Source organism: Phoca vitulina, unplaced genomic scaffold (genome assembly GCF_004348235.1).
Source record: "Phoca vitulina isolate PV1807 unplaced genomic scaffold, GSC_HSeal_1.0 scaffold24, whole genome shotgun sequence".
NCBI lineage: Eukaryota > Metazoa > Chordata > Mammalia > Carnivora > Phocidae > Phoca > Phoca vitulina.
In genome coordinates this window covers 18,050,473-18,065,974 of record NW_022589727.1, presented here as the reverse complement: position 1 = coordinate 18,065,974, position 15,502 = coordinate 18,050,473, and the positions used below count along the sequence as shown (strand labels likewise).

At 40.1% G+C, this 15,502-nt stretch overlaps 1 protein-coding gene across 1 annotated transcript in view; it reads left to right on the top strand.

The window, feature by feature from the left end:
• The window catches only part of TTC39C (tetratricopeptide repeat domain 39C), a 104,819-nt gene that overhangs the window by 59,818 nt on the left and 29,499 nt on the right, over positions 1–15,502 (top strand). The window lies entirely within an intron of this gene.

Below are 15,502 nucleotides of genomic sequence, written 5' to 3'. Positions count from 1 at the left end.
AAGTTGTATTTTAGAGACTGTACTGATGATTTATAATTGAAACATAGTACAGAAAGCTCACCAGGATCTGAATTATTTGCACCTATGTCTGAATTGTTTTTTTTCTCATTATTTTGAAACTGTTTTTCTTTGCAGTTAGGCCTGTGAGCCTTCAGTTCTGTTTCTCCCTTTTTTCCCCTCCTGTCTTAGAAACATAGTTCTGATCAATTTCTTGTGCAGCCCAGTCTTTTTGTTAGCATTCCTTTTAAGCTCAGGGTTATGGTCTTCCATGTAGGGAAGGATGTTCAGTTTACTAAAGTTTCTCTGCTCCCTTGGGTTTGTGCAGGACGAAATCACACTGTATAAGGACATTTTAAATTGACTAAGCCTTCTCACTTCAGTGACCATTTTTGCATGGAAGTTGGGTTACAGGGTCAGTGCTTTCTTAAATGTCCTTTTCTTTTTTTTAAAAAAAAAGATTTATTTATTTTTAGAGAGAGAGCATGAGCCAGGGGGAGGGGCAGAGGGAAAGGGACAGAGAGAATCTCAAGCAGACTCCCCACTGAGCATGAGCCCAGTGCGGGGCTGGAACTCCTAACCCCGAGATCATGACCTGAGTTGAAACCAAGAGTTGGCCGCTTAACCAACAGAGCCACCCAGGTGCCCCATTAAATGTCCATTTCTTAAAGGGCAGGCATTATACATTTTGAATAACTCTGAACATGATGAGACTAGGTTCGGTGTTAACAGATTTGCCGCCCGGGGTGAGAGCCAGAAGTTACAGTTGTGTGCAGTAAGCCACCTTAGCATTGGGCATTTATTAGAATTCTCTCTCTTTACTCCCCCAGATCAACGAATGCTCTAAATTGGATTTTGAAGCTGTTAAATAGAAATGTAAAAGTAAGGGTTTATCTCTTGTTAAGCTTGCTATTTTCGTAAATTTTTTAATTTTAAAACAAAAATGCTTAACTTTTAGCTAAACTGATGCCTTCTCACCCCTCCCCCCCCAGCACTTAATTTGTGATGGTTTTAGTTTGCGCCACAGTTCATTCCTGTCAGGGACTGAGTGGATGTAAAAGTAAGTGGTTATTCACTGTTGTTGGGATGCTCCTAGAAATGAGGAAGCCACAACCGTCAGAGGACCCTTCTAAATACAGTTTGGGGCTGTACATAACTGGCATTATATAATTCTTGGCAGGCATTCGGGCTCTTTCTAGGGGGGAGAGTTGTGATCTGAGTGTGGGTGGTAGATGTTAGGACCACTTCACCGTGAAGCAGCTTGCTTGCCGAACTGATGCTTGGTTTTCAAAAAAAAAAAAAAAAGATCTGTTTCTGCTTCTAATTAGTGAGCTGCAGCCTCAGGCCCAACGGAATGTGCCGGTGGTTTCTGTTCGGCCCTTCCCCCAGGCCCAGAAGATGAAAGGATTTGGGGCTAACTTGGAGTATTATTGGGATTGTCCTCACAGTGCCCAGACAGCAGCATTTCATTTGTCTTCCCAGGTGACCCCGAGGAAGCTGCCAGGGGTGGGGTTGGGGGTGGAGAAGGCTTTGTTTCCGGAGGGGGGACAGCCCAGAGAGGCTGTCACCGCTCTTGTCGGAGGCTTTCGGTAAGGCCTGTAAAGTCCCAGACCTGGTTTCTGAAAACACAGGGCTCTGCTGACACATCTGCTTGCAGATAATTTTTTTTTAATTTTCAGTAAGCATTTAGGCTAGAGATAGGACCCCTGAGATCTTTTTATCAACAAACACTGAGAGAACACGGTCTGCGGGCTTTAACTTTGGCAGATGCGTCATATGACACGAAGTGTGTTCAGTGAGTCAATCTACAAAATAATTTGAACAGCTGCTTTTGTGTAAGCTTGCTGTCATGCAGGGTGACGAGCTCAGTATGGGCTGCTTAGTTTTCATTTTCTGTATGTGTTATTTTCAAATCCTGCGCACTTGCCCGCTCTCGCTTTAATTTCATGAACAACTGTTTATGTGCTCTGGGACAATTTGGAGTCTGTCTGGGGGGTGGAGGGGGTCTTTGACACAACCACCCCGTCCTGACCTTTGGTAACCCCTGCTGTTGTGGTTTCATGATTTCCTGCTGTTACGGCCTAACCTGACCTAGCAGTGGAGTTCCACACCTTTGGTGGTACGTGGGGTGTGTCAGGATGGGGTGCCCCCTGTGCTCTTTGGGGCTGCTGAAGCATGAAGCTCAGCCAGACTGCAGAAAGAATCTTCTCTCTTTACTGCCTTTGCTTCTCCCCACTGTATGTCTCTGTGCTCCCACCTCCAGCCTTCTCCACCCTCCTGTGTTCTCACTACCTGTCCGGTCTCTGTTGACTTCTCCCATGTGACTTGTCATGCTGCTGGGAGGCACAGGTGGGTTCCTATGGTACTTAGCATGGGATAAATGATATATAACTAGTGTGTGATGGGTATTATTGTTATTATTCTTATATAAGCCTGGAAGTAGGGTTATCAAATTTCTTTTTTTTTTTCCCTTTTAGGAGGGGAAAAAAAATTGTTTTGCTGTTGAAAGTGGTCAGTAAAACTGAGCCCATGATTGGCAAAGTGGGTGGCATGTAGCAAGAGGGGCTATAGGTACTATAGGGCACCTATATTTACTTTTCCCTGAAGTTGGTCCTAGATGTTGTATAGTAATCTCAATTTTAAAATGTCAATTTATAGCTCTACTTTTGAATTTTTGTACTTTTCAGTAAATCTATGGTAGTGATAAGTCCATTAACGTACAAGTGATGAATGAGTATTTTTCTTGGTTATTTAAAAAGTATTGACACAAGTCTACATTTTAATTGTTTTTATTTCTCTCTAGTCCTCTTTTTTCCCTTAAACAGTACAGATTTGCACAGCTTCCCTCCCCTTTAGTTTTAACCATCTGCTTAGTATATAATATATATATGTATTTGATTTTATAAGTATACACTTTCATATACACATGCTATATCATGACTACTTAGTAATGAAACTAATTTTTAATATCTGAATAAATGAAAGTTGATAAACATTCTAATGAGGTTGTTAAGCATTTTGAGAATTCTTGTTTTGAAACTTCTAATCTGGGACTCCTACCTTTTGAATATCCCGAGTGCTGGCATTTAAAACCTTGGGTTTGGATTTGGGCAACAATAGTCATGGCCTTGCATAAGATTGGCCCTCAGTGTGTTTGTTGAATGAACAGATGAATCCATCGATCAATGAGAAATCCACTGATCAACGAGAGTGATGTCGTTTCTTAAGAATAAGTTGATTATCGGGGCGCCTGGATGGCTCAGTCGTTAAGCGTCTGCCTTCGGCTCAGGTCATGATCCCAGGGTCCTGGGATCGAGCCCCGCATTGGGCTCCCTGCTCCGCGGGAAGCCTGCTTCTCCCTCTCCCACTCCCCCTGCTTGTGTTCCCTCTCTCGCTCGCTCGCTCTCAAATAAATAAAATCTTTTAAAAAAAAAAACGTTGATTATCAAGGACTGTCTCCTTCTCTTGTGTGGAACCTGTGCCTGTTTCTGAAACCAGTTCTGAAGAAAGGAGATGCATAACTGTCTTCACAATTGGAAAAAAGAGATTGTCCTCCTAAGGAGGGTACAGAACCAGGTATTTAAGTGCTGATGTGCTGGCTAGAGAAGTACGACTCTAAAGAAGTGAACTGAATAAACGAGGTAAAAAGCAATTGGATCGAAATGGAGTCTCTGCTTATGGCAGCGAGCGCCCAGATGAGCAGGCGTGAGCCCCGGTGCCCCCCACCCCGTGCCCCCTCACCACCGCCCCCCACCACCGCTCAGCCCGCGAGGCATTTGACTGTAACTGCCTCTCAGACCATTACAATCACAGTACTGCTTTGTGAGGACAAAAGGAAGTTTGTGCAAGGCCTCCTGGAGGCCACGCTGAAGAAGTTACAATGAACCCTACCTTTCATATGTGTGTCTGTCCCCCGAGCATCTCCTCTCTCTCTTATTGGAAACTACCTTGTTTGTGCTGAGAAATGCAGCCTTGTTGTTGCAGTCCGCTCCCCTGTGTTGTACTTGACCTCCCTCTCCTTCCTTCTGAGAAGGCCTGCAATAGGATGTGGTTTCTTTCCCCAGAACAGAGCCCTGCTGGGACAGGTTTGATGGTTGGCCTTCCCTCCACATTCACGTCAGTCTGCCGCCCCATCTCCTTCCAAGAGGGTCGGGGTTCTTCTCCTTCGACTGGCTACGAAGTTCTGTGGGAAAGGCTTGCACACATCTACGCCAGCGCGTGTCCTGTCTGTGGACCTTTCTGCCCGTTGTTTTCGGTGACTTCAGCTGTCTGAGGCCCCTTTTAAAAAATGGACTGTAGTGCTTTCTCTCTGTACTTTTATTAAGATGAAGTGACATTTTTCACTGATGCTCCCCAGAATCAGTGGGAGGTCTGTGATGCTTTTTAGCCCATCCGTTTATGATTGTGACAGGGACAGAAAAGTGGAGGTTGATCCCCTTGGTGATTAATGTATCAGCTAGAGAAAAGAGACAGGAGGCCCGCAGGGGTGGTGGAGAGCGGGGGCCAGCGCAGGAGTGCCGCACACCCGGAGGGCCTGGGCCTGAGCGCTCGTCTCTGGGGCGTGTGGACAGGATCATGGGAGCTGTTCGGTAGCAGCGTTTTCTTTGCATCTGTCGAAGAGCAAGCCTGCCTCTTGTATTTGAACAGCAGGCCTTGCCAGCATGATGTCATGTTGTTATTTATAGGATCAGGAAAAAGGCGATGCAGGAAGAGGAATAATTCCCTGAAGTTCTGTTAATTGTAGTCTTCCTTCCTCCATCCTACATGGGTTCTCTTTATTACTCCAGGCGCCAAAAAATAGAGTTGCCATTTATTCTTAGAAGAACACAAAACGAGAGATTGGTTCAAGCTGGTGTAGGAGAGATGGGGGGATATATTTGTCTCCACTTTCCAGCAAGATAAATCTGTATCATGTAGATTAATAACTGTTCACTGAAATGAGAAGAGGATAGTAACCCAAATTGCTAATAGGTTAAGTACATATGCTGGTCTTTCAACTCTATCATTACAGGCTGTTGGGCTGAAAAGCACGTAGAAGGTTAATGATTTTTATCCCTAAGCTCACTACGTGTGCATAAGAGGATGAGCTTTCCCTTGCCTACATTAGCCCTAGTCCTAAGGGTAGGGGTTAAAAGCACGATCTATTGTTAGGTGTCCTTGATAACAGTATTGCTAAACGGATTCTGCTAGTCAGCAGCATTAATGCTGAATCACAGGTAATAATGAGTGGGTTGTCACAGCATGCCCTCCTGCATGCTACAGGTGACAAGGGAGGCCTCTCCTTTTAAAACACCTACATAATAGTTTAAGATGTTAAGCAACTTCATAAAAATAACCCAGTGATACTTAAATTCTAAGCTGTTTTCAAATTATTTTGTGATCTTTAATATGCACATGAGACTTTATGCAATTTCATTTACAAATCTGTTTTAATATCTTTTTTTTAAGTAACTGGTATACAGGCTATTTAGATTTCTGTTGTGTTAATAATTTGATATTTCCTTGTTGGGAAATTGTTGAGATATTTGATTATTGTTGTTTCTCTATTATTTCCCAGTATTTCACTATGAGAGTAAGTACTTCAATAGCTAGCATATTTTTCTTTTCTTTTCTTTTTTGAGTTATTTCTTTGGGTTATAGCTCCAGTGGTATCATTATTAGAATCAAAGAGTATGAATGGTTCTGGAGCTCCTGTTACGTGGTAAGAGATTATACTCAAATAGTGGGCCAGAGTATAATCATTCATTATTTTCTGTATGGTCTCAGCAGCGTGTTCTGCTGCATAGTTTTCTTCTTATTTCCATAATGAGGCAAATTTAAGCAGTTTAAAGGTAGTTCTTAAGATATTACTGACAGGACATCTCATGTTCATGTATCAGAAGACTTGGTATTGTTAAGATGGCGGTACTCCCTTAATTGAGTTACCAGATTCAATACAATCCCTCTCAAAATCAAAGCTTGCTTTTTTTTTTTTTTTTGCAAAATTGACAAACTGATACTAAATCTAAGGAATCTGGAACAGCCAAAACAATCTTGAAAAGGAAGAACAAAGTTGGAAGAGTCATACTTCCTAACCTCAAAAGTTACCACAAAGTTATCAAGACAGCGTGGTATGGCGTAAGAGTAGACCTATAGTTCAGCGAGCATCAAGAAATAAACCTTTCCACTTACGGATCAGCTGACTTTTGACAAGGGTAAATAGATAGGCAAAGAACGGTCTTTTCAACAGATGGTGCTGGGACAGCTGAATATCCACACGCAAATAAATGAAGTTGGACTCCTACTTCACACCATCCATAAGAATGAATGCAAATGGATCATAGACCTAAACATAAGAGCTAAAACTATTAAACTCTTGGGTTAGGCAGCAGCTTCTTAGACATAACATCAAAGGCACAACAGCAAAAGAAAAACAGATAAATTGAACTACGTCAAAATCAAACACTTTGTGCTGCAAAGGGTATCATCAAGAAAGTAAATAGCCCATGCAATGGGAGAAAATATTTGCGAGTTATAGATAGGACAAGGGACTTGCAGCCAGAATATGTAAGGAACTCTAACAACTCAATTAAAAGACAAATATCCCAATTAAAAAAATAGGCAAAGGCTCCGAAGAGACCTTTCTCCAGAGAAAATATGCAGATGACCATTAAGCACCTGAAAAGATGCTCAGCATCATAAGTCATTATGAAGAAATGCAAATCAAAACCAAGTGAGATGCTATTTTCCTATCTGCCAGGCTACCTATAATAATAATAAAAAAGACAGCCAATAACAAGTGCAGACAAGCATGTGGTATAATTGGAAACCTCATTCATTGCTGGTGGGGATGTAAAATGGTACAACCACTTTGGAAAAGTTTGGCAGTTCCTCAAAATGTTAAACATAGACTTACCATATGACCCAGAAGTCCCATTCCTAGGAATACACCCAAGAGAAATGAAAACATATGTCCCTGTTAGTACTTCTAGAGCAAAGACTGGAAACAACTCAAATGTCCATCAGTTGATGAATGGATAAACAAAATGTGCATCCATACAATGAATAATTATATTCAGCAATATAAAGAAATGAAGTCCTGATACATGCTACCACGTGGGTGAACCTAGAAAGCATGTTAAGTGAAAAAAGCCAGCCACAAAAGAGTGCATATTATATGTTTCCATTTATATAAAATCTCCAGAACAGGCAAATCTATAGAGGTAGATAATAGATTATTGCTTACTTGGGGGTGGGGATGAGTGAGGGAGAGTGGAGTAATTGTTGGTGCAGGGTTTCTTGCTGGGATAATGAAAATATTCTACACTTAGATTATGGTAGTGGTTGTGCAACTCTGTACTAAAAATCATTGAATTGTATCCTTTAAGTGGGTGAACTTGAATTCTTTCCAAAGATGTTTCAAAAAAATTACTGAGGGTATTTTTTGTATAAATATTTACTGTCTCTTTTTTCCCTTTGGATATAAATTGTTGATGCAACCAAATGTGACTTCTGAATAAAAAATATTTTCCTTCTGTATTTGCCCAAATTCTAATATATAATATAATCATAAGGAATACTCATTTATCTTGCCCTCTTCTAATACATTGATTTGAAAACTATTAGTGCATTTTGTTGTGAAAATTTGAACATTCAAACATGTACACATTTTTATTATAACAGACTTCATTTCTTCAGAAATGTATCTTCTGCCTAAACTGGGACACACAGACAATTCTGTTTTTTTCGAGATTGTACACTGATGTTTTAAGAACTCTTATTATAGTCTCATACTTATTTGCATCTATGAGATAAAGATATGGTTTAATTCTGATACTTACTGTAATTCAAGAATATTAACACTTTTGTTTTTCCTCCTGTTATTGAGGTAAATCCCTTAAGACAGATGGAATCTCCTTTTTTTGTAAATTCTTTTTTGCTTTCTCCATTAATTTTTTTCATCTCCATAATTTTTTTCATCATCTCCATTAATTTTTTACTCTTTAATCCCCATCCCCTATTTCACCCATCCCCCCACCAACATCCCCTATGGTAACCATCACTTTTTTCTCTATAGTTAAAGAGTCTGTTTCTTGGTTTGTCTTTTTTACTTTGTTCATTTGTTTCTTAAATTCCACATATGAGTGAAATCATATGGTATTTGTCTTTCTCTGACTTATTTCACTTAGTGTGATGCTCTCTACCTCTATCCATGTCCTTGCAAATGGCAAGATTTCATTCTTTTTTACAGTAGAAAAATATTCTAGTGTGTGTGTGTGTGTGTGTGTGTGTCTATTTATATATATATATATCAGATTACTGCCTGTGTTCCCTTCAAGGATTTTTATGGTTTCAGGTCTCACATTTAGGTCTATAATCCATTTTGAGTTTGTTTTTGTGTATGGTGAAAGACAGTGGTCCAGTTTTATTCTTTCGTATGCGGCTGTCCTATTTTCCCAACACCATTTGTATATGTGTATATATATATATACACATACCACACCTTTTTATCCTTTAATTCATCTATCGATGGACACTTGGGCTGCTTCCATAATTTGACTATTGTAAATAATGCTGCAATAAACATAGGGGTGCATGTATCCCTTTAAATTAGTGTTTTTGTATTTTTGGGGTAAATACTATTGTGATTCTTGGATTGTAGGGTAGTCCTATTTTTAATTTTTTTGAGGAACCTCCATACTGTTTTCCACAGTGACTGCACCAGTTTGCATTCCCACTAGCAGTGCATTTTTTTTCCACATCCTCATCAGCACTTGTTTCCTGTGTTGTTGATTTTAGCCAGTCTGACAGGTGTGAGGTAATATCTCATTGTACTTTTGATTTGCATTTCCCTGATGATGAATGATGTTGAGCATCTTTTCATGTGTCTGTTAGCCATCTGGATGACTTCTTTGGAAGAATGTCTGTTAATGTCTTCTCTCCATTTTTAATTAGATTATTCATTTTTGGGGTGTTGAGTTTTATAAGTTCTTTATATATTTTGGATACTAATCCTTTGTCAGATATGTCATTTGCAAATATGTTCTCCCATTCTGTAGGTTGTCTTTTAGTTTTGTTGATTGTTTCCTTCACTGTGCAGAAACTTTTTATTTTGATGTGTGTGTGTGTTTTTTTAAGATTTTATTTACTTGAGAGAGAAGGGGTGGGGGAAGTATGAGCAGGGGGAGGGGCAGAGGGAAGCAGACTCCCCACTGAGCGGGAACCTGATGCGAGGCTCCATCCCAGGTTCCTGGGATCGTCACCTGAGCCAAAGGTAGATGCTAACCCACTGAGCCACCCAGGCACCCTATTTTGATGTTTCAGTAGTTTATAGAATTCTAGGTTTACTTTCCTGTCTCAGGAGACATATCTAGAAAAATGCTGCTATGGCAATGTCAGAGAGATTACTGCCTGTGTTCCCTTCAAGGATTTTTATGGTTTCAGGTCTCACATTTAGGTCTATAATCCATTTTGAGTTTGTTTTTGTGTATGGTGAAAGACAGTGGTCCAGTTTTATACTTTCGTATGTGGCTGTCCTGTTTTCCCAACACCATTTGTTGAAGAGATGGTCTTTTTCCCATTGAATATCCTTTCCTGCTTTGTCAAAGATTGACCATGTAATTGTGGGTCTCTTTCTGGGTTTTCTGTTTTACTCCATCAATCTAAGTGTCTGTTTTTATGCCAGTATCATACTGTTTTAATTACTACTGCTTTAATTACTACTGCTTTATAATATAATTTGAAATCTGGAATTGTAATACCTCCAGTTTTTTTTAACAGTATTTATTCTTCCAACCCATGAGCATGGAATGTCTTTCCATTTCTTTGTGTCGTCTTGAATGTCTTTTTTTGGGGGGGGTATTTTTTTATTTTTTTATTTTATTAACATATAATGTATTATTGTTTCAGGGGTACAGGTCTGTGATTCATCAGTCTTACACAATTCACAGTGCTCACCATAGCACATACCCTCCCCAGTGTCCATCACCCAGCCACCTCATCCCTCCCACCCCCCACCACTCCAGCAACCCTCAGTTTGTTTCCTAAGATTAAGAGTCTCTTATGGTTTGTCTCCCTCTCTGGTTTCGTCTTGTTTCATTTTTCCCTCCCTTCCCCTATGATCTTCTGTCTTGTTTCTCAGATTCCTCATATCAGTGAGATCATATGATACTTGTCTTTCTCTGATTGACTTATTTCGCTTAGCATAATACCCTCTAGTTCCATCCACGTTCTTGCAAATGGCAAGATTTCATTTTTTTGATGGCTGCATAATATTCCATTGTATATATATATACCACATCTTCTTTATCCATTAATCTATTGATGGACATCGGCTCTTTCCATAGTTTGGCTATTGTGGACATTGCTGCTATAAAACATTGGGGTGCATGTGCCCCTTTGGATCACTACATTTGTATCTTTGGGGTAAATACCCAGTATTACAATTGCTGGGTCGTAGGGTAGCTCTATTTTCAACTTTTTGAGGAACCTCCATACTGTTTTCCAGAGTGACTGCCCCAGCTTGCATTCCCACCAACAGTGTAGGAGGGTTCCCCTTTCTCCGCATCCTCACCAAATGTGAGGTGGTATCTCATTGAGGTTTTGATTTGTATTTCCCTGATGCCGAGTGGTGTTGAGCACTTTTTCATGTGTCTGTTGGCCATTTGGATGTCTTCTTTGCAGAAATGTCTGTTCATGTCTTCTGCACATTTCTTGATTGGATTATTTGAATGTCTTTCAATCAGTGTCTTAAACTTTACAGAGTACAGGTCTTTTACTCTTTGGTTAGGTTTAATCCTAGGTATTTTATTGTATTTGATGCAGTTGTAAATAGGATTGTCTTCTTAATTTCACTCTCTGCTGCTTCATAATTAGTGTATAGGAATGTAGCAGATTTCTGTACATTGATTTTTGTACCCTCTGACTTTACCAAATTCACTTATCAGTTCTAGTAGTTTTTTGGTGGGGTCTTTAGGGTTTTCTATATATAGTGTCACGTCATCTGCAGACAGTGAGAGTTTTACTTTTTCCTTACCAATTTGGATGCCTTTTATTTCTTTTTGTTGTCTGATTGCTGTGGCTAGGACTTCGAGGACTGTGTTGAATAAAAGTGAGGAGAGTGGACATCTTTGTTTTAGTTCTGACCTTAGGGGAAGAGCTCTGTTTTTCACCATTGAGTATGATGTTGGCTATAGTTTTTCATATAAGGCCTTTATTATGTTGAGACATGTTCCCTCTAGATCTACTTGCAGAGGGTTTTATCTTGAATGGATATTGTACTTCGTTAAATGCTTTTTCTGCATCTATTGAAATGATCATATGTCTCTTATTGATGTGATATGTCACATTGATTGTTTTGCAAATACTGAACCACCCTTGCATCCTGGGAATAAATCCCACTTGATCATGGTGTATGATTTTTTTTTTAATGTATTGTTGGATTCTGTTTGCTAATATTTTGTTGAGGATCTTGACATCTGTAGTCATGAGAGGTATTGGTCTATAGTTCTCTTTTCTGTGGTGTCTTCATCTGGATTTGGTATCAGAGTAATACTGGCCTCATAGAATGAATTTGGAGGTTTCCTTCCTCTTGTATTTTTTGGAATAATTTGAGAAGAATGGGTATTAACTGTTCTTGAAATGTTCGGTAGAATTCGCTTGTGAAGCCATCTGATCTTGGACTTTTGTGTTTTGGGAGTTTTTTGATTACCAATTCATTTCATTGCTAGTGATTGGTCTGTTCATATTTTCTTTCTGCTTTAGTTTTTGTAAGTTATAGTTTCTAGGAATTTATCCAATTCTTTTTGGTTGTCCAATTTGTTGGCATGTAGATGTTCATAATATTCTGTTAGAGTTGTTTGTATTTCTGTGGTGTTGGTTGTTGTTTCTCCTCTTTCATTAGTGATTTTGTTTATTTGGGTCTTTTTTTTTTTTTTAAATGAATGTGGCTAGAGGTTTATCAATTTTGTTGACCTTTTCAAAGAACCAGCTCTCTCTGGTTTCATCCATCTATTGGTTTTTTTTTTTCCCCAGTTTCTATATTATTTATTTCTACTCTAATTTTATTATTTCCTTCCTTTTGTTGGGTTTGGGTTCTTTTTCTAGCTCCTTTAGGTGTAAGGTTAAGTTATTGGAGATTTTTCTTGCTTCTTGAGGTAGGCCTGTATTGCTATGAAATTCTCTCTTAGAACCCTTTTTGCTGCATCCCAAAGATTTTGGACTGTTGTGTTTTCATTTTCGTTTGTTTCCATGTAATTCTTGATTTATTCTTTGATTTCTTGGTGATCCATTCATTGTTTAGTAGCATGTTATTTAACCTCCATGTATTTGTGCTCTTTCCAGATTTTTTCTTCTGGTTGATTTCTAGTTTCATAGTATTGTGGTCAGTAAAGATACAGATGGATTCTATTATTGAAATGTCTGTATATTCCGCCTTTTATAGATGTATTTAAATGAATGTTCCTTAGCTTTGATAATTGTGATTTTATAATGTTTTGAATAACATATATCACTATTGCCTTTAAAAATATCTACTTAGTGGGGCGCCTGGGGGGCTCAGTCAACTCTTGATTTTGGCTCAGGTCATGATCTCAGGGTTGTGAGATCAAGCCCCACATCAGGCTCTGCACTCAGTTGGGAGTCTGCTCATGGTTTCTATCTCTCCCTCTGCCCCTCCCCCCAAAAATAAATAAATAAATCTTTAAAAAAACAAAACAAAAATACCTATTTTTTAATTTTAGCTACTTTTTGCCCTGTGTACTTCTTCCTCTGGCTGTTCATGTGTATCCTTTATAATATCCTTTATAATGAACCAGTAACAATAAGTACAGTGTTTCCCTGGGTCCTGTATGACAGAGACCCCAACTGATGGGGACTATATTCACTCCAAAGAGTTAGTGTTAGAATTGAATTAAATTGTAGGACACCCAGTTGATGTCAGGAGAGAATTGGGGGATTCGTTGCTGTGGGAAGACCCCACACAGCTGGTGTCAGCAGTGTTGTGAGTAGAAGAAACGGCTTTCCTTTCGGCCGCCTGAAGGTTTAGTGCTATAAAATGTTCATTGCCTAGTGTCTTTCATTGTTATGATTGATCTCATTTATTATGTAAGTTGTGTGGTGAGGCCTGCTGTCTGGTAGGTTTGTTTGAGTCTCAGTGTGGCCCTCATCCTCTGCCTGGCAGGAGCCCTGGGGCTAAGGGAACCTAGGGCATAGTTTTGCTGTTAAGATGCAGTGAGGTGGTGGGGGCGCCTGGGTGGCTCAGTAGTTAAGCGTCTGCCTTCAGCTCAGGTCATGATCCTGGGGTCCTGGGATCGAGCCCCGCATCGGGCTCCCTGCTCCGCGGGAAGCCTGCTTCTCCCTCTCCCACTCCCACTGCTTGTGTTCCCTCTCTCACTGTGTCTCTCTCTGTCAAATAAATAAATCTTTAAAAGAAAAGATTCAATGAGGTGGTAATCTGGGAGGCCTGTGCTGGTCTTGGAACTCTGAGTGAGTGCTAGTCATCGTTGGCTGTGATGATGATGGAGCCGCTGTGAAGGCTGCAGAGCTGTGGGGACAGTGATGGAGCTCCTGCGGGGGACGGGGTGGGGAGAGTACTGCATGGCAGGCAGGCAGTAAGCAGACGGGGATGTGGCCAGGCCTGAGCAACATACACACAGGCCTGCTGGAAGGTCAGGCACAGTGTGGCTCACCCATGGTGCCGCCCTCACAGCAGGGAAAGACAGCACGGAAGTGGGGCTCTTTGGACAGGCTGTTGAAATGTATGTGGGAGTTTGAACGTAGAGATAAGAGCATGGGGGATTAGCCTGCATTCAAGGCCAGAGCCAAGAAGAGGCCATGTACTGGGAGATCGAAGCTCAGCGGGGCTGGAACATCTGGTGGAGAGAGGTGGGTGGAAGAGGCATGACTAGGGAAATGAGATCATTTGTTTTTGTTTCTCAACCCAAATCTACTTTCTCATAGAGGAGTTCCTTTTCATATTTAATCATGTACGTGATGAATGTGCGTTGTTTTCCTTTGCCCTTCTGGTTGTGTTGATTGTTCTTGTTTTCATTTCTGCTTACCTGTTTTTGAATAGATTTTTCTTTAATATCAGATTGAAAAGAGGAGTTTAATGTTTTACTTGTTTATCTCCTGTTTTAACCATGGGTCCACATAGCCATAGAGTGTTCCAGTCCTTTGTCCCTCACTCTTGATGCTAAGGTGCATATGGTAAACTCCTTGAGGGGTGACAGAGTCTGGTTTTAGGAAAGAGTGTTTCTCACTTTTACGTACCCCTTGTCCAGAGCTCTTGTAGGAAATCTTGTATTTTCTCATAGCATCATCTTGAGTTCTCCTGTTTTTCTTTATAACTTTGGACTCTTAACGTGTGGGCACACAGAGTTCTTGAATCTGTGCCTTTGTTTGGTTGTAATGGTCTTCGTTTCTCCATGATGTCTGATAGAGGGCTTGTCAGCTCTGGGAATCTTTTGTCCTGTTGCTTCGGGGCTTCAGGGTGTGCTGTGTAGAAAGAGCACTGGACTAAGTCTGAGGATCTGGCTTGGCTCTGTAATAAACAGTAAAGACATGGTCTCCTTCCAAGTGGTTGCTCACAGACCAGACAACTTGAAAGAGCTGTAAGACCTCAGTCAAGCCAGTCAGCCTTCTCTGGCACTCTGTTTCTTCACCTGGAGAATTAGGATTTTTCCGAAGCGTCTGCCCTAGAGCCCTGATTTGATGGACTAGTTTGGACGTGTTCCATGAAAAGAGGTTCTGTGTCAGGCAAATCCAGATATGCTGGGACTGCTCGGAGACTTCAGTTTTGCACCGTTGAGGTGGCTAGACTGTGCAGATACGCTGTCCGTGTTTACCCAACTTACTTGCCCAGGAAAATTCATTTTTATACAGTAGCCTGTGAGACCTGAAGGGTTCAGTAGAATACACTTTGAGAAACACTAGACTACATAATTTTTAATTTTTTTTTTTCCAGCTTTCAAATGTTATAGTTCTGTAGATATACTAAAAGCCACTTAATTGTATATTTTAAAAGGATGAGTTTTCTGGTATGTGAAATCTATGTCAACAAAGCTGTCATAAAGATTTTTTTATGGTTCTTTAACCTTCAGAATGAACTACCTGGGATTGCCTCAGCTTTTATAGCTTGTCTTTAATTCCTCTTTGGGGGAAAAACATATAGGAGCTTGCCTATTTGCCATTCTTTATAGAGAATGCCATTCAGCTGTAGAAAAACTTCTCAAAGTTGCTTTCCTGATTATGGCTTCTCTTTCTCTCACGCCAATCTCTGTGCATAGTGGATCTTCTGCATCTATATTCTAGGTGTGTATGTTTATCTTGAATTCCTGCCTTTTGAGTAGTGTGACTTTGTGTAGATTAGGGTATCTGTATTTCCATGGTCTTTGTTTTTCTGAGTTAATTCTTTACATTACCTTCTGCATTTTTAATTTTAGTTCTTTGATAACATCTTTTTTTAAAATTAAAAAAAATTTTTTTATTGTTAATCACCATATATTACATCATTAGTTTTTGATGT